At 44.9% G+C, this 7452-nt stretch overlaps 1 protein-coding gene across 2 annotated transcripts in view; it reads left to right on the forward strand.

Moving 5' to 3' along the window:
• The first annotated feature begins 7293 nt into the window (after window positions 1-7293).
• BARHL1 (BarH like homeobox 1) overlaps window positions 7294-7452 on the forward strand; it is a 9189-nt gene continuing 9030 nt past the window's right edge. Inside the window, exon 1 of one of the 2 annotated variants that reach the window (XM_069755519.1) lies at window positions 7294-7452. This exon is cut by the window's right edge and continues 1083 nt beyond it. The gene's annotated coding sequence lies outside the window, so the exon portion shown is untranslated. The other variant, XM_069755520.1, reaches the window with a different exon arrangement.

Below are 7452 nucleotides of genomic sequence, written 5' to 3' on the forward strand. Positions count from 1 at the left end.
TGACGTGTGATATCACTGCCATGCACCGTCTGCCAATATCAGCTGCTGGCCTCTGATTGTGCAGAGACGTTTATTGCAGCACAGTGCGCAGTGCACCATATGTAGAACCAGAAACACATGGGCTACTTGCACATTGAACAAGTCTGTAGGAACCTGTTCACACCGCCAAGAAACTTGAAGACACAAAAGAGCACAGTGAGGTCAAAAATGCTCTGTTGTGAAAAAATCACAGTAATAAGCAAGTGCTAGTCAAAAGATGGAAAAAAACAGGGTATTTAGTTGATATGTTTTTTTGCAAAAAAATGTATACTAAGCTGCTCCACCAATCGTCAAGGTATACCCATATAGAGCAGTCCTACCTAATGTATATAATCCCGATCTGATGTATTTAAAAACCTGATCATCTGTATAGTACCTGTATAAGCAGGGTTCAGAGAGGGAACATCCATGTGGACATGCTGGATGGAACAGCTTTGATGCAAATGAGCCATAAGGAGTGGTGGACTCCCTAGTCTTGTAGAAACACATGGGCTACTTGCACATTGAACAAGTCTGTAGGAACCTGTTCACACACCACCAAGAAACTTGAAGACACAAAAGAGCACAGTGAGGTCAAAAATACTCTGTTATAAAAAAAAAATCACAGTAATAAGCAAGTGCTAGTCAAAAGATGGAAAAAGCCCACTTATAACGCTCCAGTACGGATATATCCTCCACACATTACACCATATGTGACTGATATCGGCCCCTCTTATAATGCTCCAGTACGGATATATCCTCCACACATTACACCATATGTGACCGATATCGGCTCCTCTTATAACGCTCCAGTACTGATATATCCTCCAGACATTACACCATATGTGACTGATATCGGCCCCTCTTATTACGCTCCAGTACTGATATATCCTCCAGACATTACACCATATGTGACGGATACCGGCCCCTCTTATAACGCTCCAGTACTGATATATCCTCCAGACATTACACCATATGTGACTGATATCGGCCCCTCTTATTACGCTCCAGTACTGATATATCCTCCAGACATTACACCATATGTGACTGATATCGGCCCCTCTTATAATGCTCCAGTACTGATATATCCTCCAGACATTACACCATATGTGACTGATATCAGCCCCTCTTATAACGCTCCAGTACTGATATATCCTCCAGACATTACACCATATGTGACTGATATCGGCCCCTCTTATAACGCTCCAGTACTGATATATCCTCCAGACATTACACCATATGTGACTGATATCGGCCCCTCTTATTACGCTCCAGTACTGATATATCCTCCAGACATTACATCATATGTGACTGATATCAGCCCCTCTTATAACGCTCCAGTACTGATATATCCTCCAGACATTACACCATATGTGACTGATATCAGCCCCTCTTATAACGCTCCAGTACTGATATATCCTCCAGACATTACACCATATGTGACTGATATCAGCCCCTCTTATAACGCTCCAGTACTGATATATCCTCCAGACATTACATCATATGTGACTGATATCAGCCCTCTTTTAACGCTCCAGTACTGATATATCCTCCAGACATTACATCATATGTGACTGATATCGGCCCCTCTTATAACGCTCCAGTACTGATATATCCTCCAGACATTACACCATATGTGACTGATATCGGCCCCTCTTATAACGCTCCAGTACTGACATATCCTCCAGACATTACACCATATGTGACTGATATCGGCCCCTCTTATAACGCTCCAGTACTGATATATCCTCCAGACATTACACCATATGTGACTGATATCGGCCCCTCTTATAACACTCCAGTACTGATATATCCTCCAGACATTACACCATATGTGACTGATATCAGCCCCTCTTATAACGCTCCAGTACTGATATATCCTCCAGACATTACACCACATGTGACTGATATCAGCCCCTCTTATAACGCTCCAGTACTTATATCCTCCAGACATTACACCACATGTTAAGTAAATAGGGCAGCACACTGCAGCGCCAAAACATGCAAACTTGAAAACACGAAATTTGAACTGCATTACTGCACTAGAAATATGAAAAATTAGAGCTTTTAGCGCATAAAAATGGCCAATTTTATGTGTACCTCATAGCCACTTTACGGCATCTCTCTTATACGAGGTCCTACGCTTGACCTACCTCACTGAGAATAAACGTCTCCATCTGAAACGTATCCAGTACTGATATATCCTCCAGACATTACATCATATGTGACTGATATCAGCCTCTTATAACGCTCCAGTACTGATATATCCTCCAGACATTACATCATATGTGACTGATATCAGCCTCTTATAACGCTCCAGTACTGATATATCCTCCAGACATTACACCACATGTGACTGATATAAGCCCTCTCAGCCCAGTACTGATATATCCTCAGACCTTACTTATCATTTGTGATTTATATCAGCCCCTCTGTAGCATTGTGGTATAATTACCAGGTGCAGAATTGCAAGTCATTATGGGGGTTGTAGTCCGCTTGCTTCTCTTCCTATCAGTTGAATGACAGATTATAAACTTCATAGATTCTATTACTATAACAGATGAGATACATTCTCTGGAGATAATCAGGGATGAGATACACCATGGAGCAGAGGCTGCAGACAGTGCAGACTGATTACAGCTCAGCCGGGTGCGGACAAACAATGAACAAATCCAATTATGTAAGTGCCAGCGGGAGTGATATAAGCGGAGCGAGCGTTATATGCAGAGGCGCCCACACCGGCCTGCACTGCCGCCGCCTGGCCACTGGGGGTACTGCAGGGAGGCTGGAGTATAGAGATGCTAAATGCCGAGTCCTGCTCTTCAGAAATACTCTGTGCTGCTGAGGACCGGACCTTGCCCTATATACCGCTCCTTCTGCAGCTTCCCACGAGATTAACACCATGCTCTCCTTAAATACTTTGTGCTGCGGCTAATGACCTTGCCCTTCGACTATGTAACTTTAAGTACTTTTCCTGCTAAACAACATTAAAACTATGTTCCTCTGAAATACTCTGTGCTGCTGTGGACTCCTGTGTTGGAGCGGCTGGTGCAGAAATTCAGTGCTCGGCCTGGCATCCAAATACTCCGGCCGGGGCAGTAACCCCCTCTCCTCCAGGCTACGTCCTGCCCTTATCAAGCTCCTGAAACACTCTGTGCTGCTGGCTCAATAGTCAGGAGCCGAGTGGAGTGGGACTCTGAGGTACCGGAGCCAGGTGGGCTGCTCTCTGCACCCCCTATAGCTGGCGCATGCGCGGTTATCGGGGGCTGGGGACCACTCGGCAGCCATCGGACAGGAGAGGGAATCATGGATTCCGGCATCGCCCTTTATCCAGAAGAACAGTCCCATGGAAGCAAACTGGGGCCGCTCCGCCATTGTGAAACCTGAGACAATGTTTTCAGCCTTCTTAAAGGTGCTAAGTCTTCTGCCATTAAAGTGACAGCTTGCAGCCGGGGGAGGCTGGAGGGGGCTGGCACAGACTGCTGACCGCCTGCAATCTGCTGGGAGAAGCTGGGGGGGGCTTTGGGGTCCTGGCACAAATCTGGAAGGTTTGCCCATTCCCTGCTGTGGCAATGCGAGCTGTCCGGACTCAGGACTCCTGGGGGTCGCCCCGACTGCTGACCACTCGGGGGGCAGTGCTCCTTAACACGTGGACCACTAGCCCCCCAGCCCCTCCCCCCACTGTAATGACACCCTCTGCTCTCACCTTTTAGTTTTTTTCCTAACATTTTAACAATACTTATGTAACAAAAAAAAGATATTAAGTTGCTATTTGTATGTACCAATTGTATCCCCCAGCTGTAACCCTAGATAGAGCTCGTTCACACCCCTGCGTTTTGTGCTTCTACCTGTAGTGGTGGCTGGGCCATTCACATGTCATGACTTTTCACAGATAGAGTGCTCCGTGCACAATGATGGAGAAATCACCACTATTGATGGCTCAAAATGAGCAACACAAGTCAGACCGCACTCAGATGCCATCAGACTGCTACATGGGAGAAGCTGGGGAAACGTCTGTTCTGACTCATCTGAGAAAGAGTGATGTAACTCTAACCAAACTCTGGTGAGGCCATAGAGAATAATTGTAAGAGCTGCTCTCATCAATTGAGGAATACAATATTCATTCATTAGCTACTCATATGCTGTCCTCTGGGTTGCTGCCTATGCAGAGCACACAAATGGAGAGTTGTTTGTCAACTGCTGCTACGCTCTGCACAGGCAGCCACGGAAATGGCAGAGCTCACTTCATTATGCTCAGCTTTGTCATTTCAGTCACTGCCTATGCAGAGCGCAGCAGCATCTGTCACACTCGTCTCGCCTGTTTCACTCTGCATAGGCAATTCTGGGAGGGCAATTAATATGCCACCCTAATAAGAGCCCCTTGCAGGCACCGATCACTTGAGAGTGGGAGCAGTGTGGGGAAAGACTTCAGTGCCCAGGGGCATCGCCCCCACAATAACCCAGCAGCCGCAATCAGCCCCTGACGCTTGGTGGGGGGTCTCTGTGCTATTAGAGACAGGCCTAGGGCAGGGGACATATCTGAGCTGGGAGACACTGGCAGGTAGATCCTGGGAGTTGGGGATGCAGACCACCCTCCCCAGCCCCCCGCACCCTCCGCTCTCGGCCCCCTGTGATCTCGGAGACGGGAACATGGTTCTATGTGACAGGCGGGAGATACAAAAGGAAGCAGAATTTTACTTTTTGGTGTAAATGTAAGAAAATCAAAGTGTTAACAACGACATAAGAATCTTAGACGAAGAAGTGACGGGTGCGGGCGGCGGCTCATTACCGGGGGAGGCTTGTGATCACACCGAGGGTGTCAGAGCTGCCAGCACCGTGCCCTCTGGTCCCGAATCACAGCCAAGATGCCAATCAAAGGGGACACTAATGACACCCAGAAAAATAGCATTGTGTCATAGGGCCCCCCAAGGGGGAGAGAGGGGTGCAGGAGAGGAAAAGTGTTGTCATAGGACCCCCATAGGGGAGGGGGTGCACAGGAGGAAAATATTATGTCATAGGGCCCCCCATGGGGGAAGGGGTGCAGGAGAGGAAAAGTATTGTGTCATAGGACCCCCCATGGGTGAGGGAGTGCAGGGGAGGAAAGTATTGTCATAGGGGCCCCCCTCCATAGATATATGACAGACAGATATATATATATATATATATATATTACAAAGATAGATATTAGATAGATAGATAGATAGATAGATAGATAGATAGATAGATAGATAGATAGATAGATAGATAGATAGATAGATAGATAGACAGACCTTACAATAAATGAGGCTACAGATGACTGGCGCTGGCACACACTTGGCAGAGCTCTCCACCCTTGATTACCTACTGAGTTAGCAAGAATTTGGGAGTAATTACTGTCTCCTTTTGCAGATTAGGCCAAACAAGCTCAGGATATCCAGCACCTATACACATCATTATTAAGCCATAGGGGGCACATCCTGGGCTCTGTAGAAGATCACGTTAGGTAGCGGGCACTTTTCTCATTTATTACTTCCTTCCTTGCTCTTTTTTAATTAACAAAAAAAAAACGGTCGGCAAACGGATCAATGCGTTCCTGCACATTCCTGATAACACGGATCAAAACAAATAGCAATATTCAAACGACTGAATCTGTTTTTGCGAATCAGACAGTACAAGCATGTAATGGCATATTGCTTGTGTCTGTAGGTCCTATGAACGCACGCATGGAGACGCATGGAGACGCATGGAGACGCATGGAGACGCATACCGACACAGCCACATCCGCAATCTGCAGACAGATCTGGTCCATGAATTGCAGTAGTCGTCTGAACATCACCTTATGGGATGAACAGTCACTCTGCCCCATATAAATCGCACACGCATGCCCGCTGACCGCAGCTGCTGCAGAACGTATTGGTGAACTTATAGGTGAATATGTGTTTATATGTCTGGCATTATCCTCAGCTCACAATTTACAAACCACTTGATGACTTTCACTTGACCTCCATGGTTTGATGTCACTTTCTATTGTACTCCAAATACATATTTTATTATTACTATCATGAATAAATAATAATAGCCATAATCACAACATTAATAGTAGTATTAATAAATTATGCTGAATAATACAAATATTTAATAACATAAAATGATACAAATGTTGAAGTTAATAGAACAAATAGAATGCGCAGTAAATATGAAATTCATATAACAAGTGCTAATAACAATGGTACTAATACTACAAATTATTCCTCATAATAATTCCATAATATTATAATATCCAAATCGTGCAGTTGCTTCACCTTCCTCTGTAGAATGATCTTCAGAATATCCAGCACTCCACATATCTGATGCTTCTGATACCTCATGGTGATGACAGACTACTGGATCAGGATCTCCCTGATAATCTATAATAATTCAGTGCAATTAGCTGATATTAATGTGCAGCCTATATAATATCTCAGAGACCCCCACCCACCCCCATTATATTCTGCTCCATGATATAAGTACCTGAACCCCCTATAGACACTTGTAGGGTCTGACATGTGGATGGTGCAGGTGTAGCAGAGTATTTGGACTGACATTCATGGGTTTCTTATGCTTGATTTCTAAAATACCCTAAATTATTTATATCAATTTAATTGCTAATGTGAATGAATAGTTGGCATTTTTATATGTATGTGTTTTATTATATTTATTTTTTAAAGGTGTCAAGCACGCAAGGCGCTATTCTTATTATCACCCTTTTAAAGGATAGAGAATAAATCGGATGTAAAGACATTTAATTGCAATCAAAGGAAAACTGTTCAATAATATATTAGCATAACAGTAATAAAAAAAAACTGAACAATTAAATAATAAAGTAAAATAATGAAAATGAAAACAATGCAATTAAACTATAGCAGCCAGGACTGAAAGTGTCATATACTATATTGTATGGCTGAGTATATTATACACCTGGTACACTTCCTACACACACCTGCTCACAGACCTGGCACCATGGGCTGACTGAGGGTGGCAGGTTTGATTGCAGGCTGGCAGCAGAGGGTTAATGGCATCATTAGAGGCTCCTGAATGATGGGATGAGAGCAAACAAGGTGGAAATTGCCTGTAAACAGCGGACCGTGAGCTGCTGTAATTAATTCACTGTCTCTTTTAATCAAACTGAAAGAGGATCAGGTTCCTTCTCCTACATGACATCAGCCAAAAAAAAGCCCCCAGCAGCCAATGGGAGAGGGGGCTCTGGTGACACGTGTGCTGACACATTGTGAGCTCTGCCAAAGTGACACAAGTTCTGTAGAGAAAAAGGCTTGAAGTGACAGTGTGTAAGGAGATCTGAGCCTGGAGAGGACCCTCCCCTCCCCCACTCCAGGAGAAGCAGGACAGTGCAGGGAGTTCAAAAGGAGAAGATCTGAGCCTGGAGGACCCCCCTGGGTGACTCTGGAGCAGGACACT

The sequence above is a fragment of the Ranitomeya imitator genome, chromosome 2 (assembly GCF_032444005.1).
Source record: "Ranitomeya imitator isolate aRanImi1 chromosome 2, aRanImi1.pri, whole genome shotgun sequence".
Classification (NCBI taxonomy): Eukaryota; Metazoa; Chordata; class Amphibia; order Anura; family Dendrobatidae; genus Ranitomeya; species Ranitomeya imitator.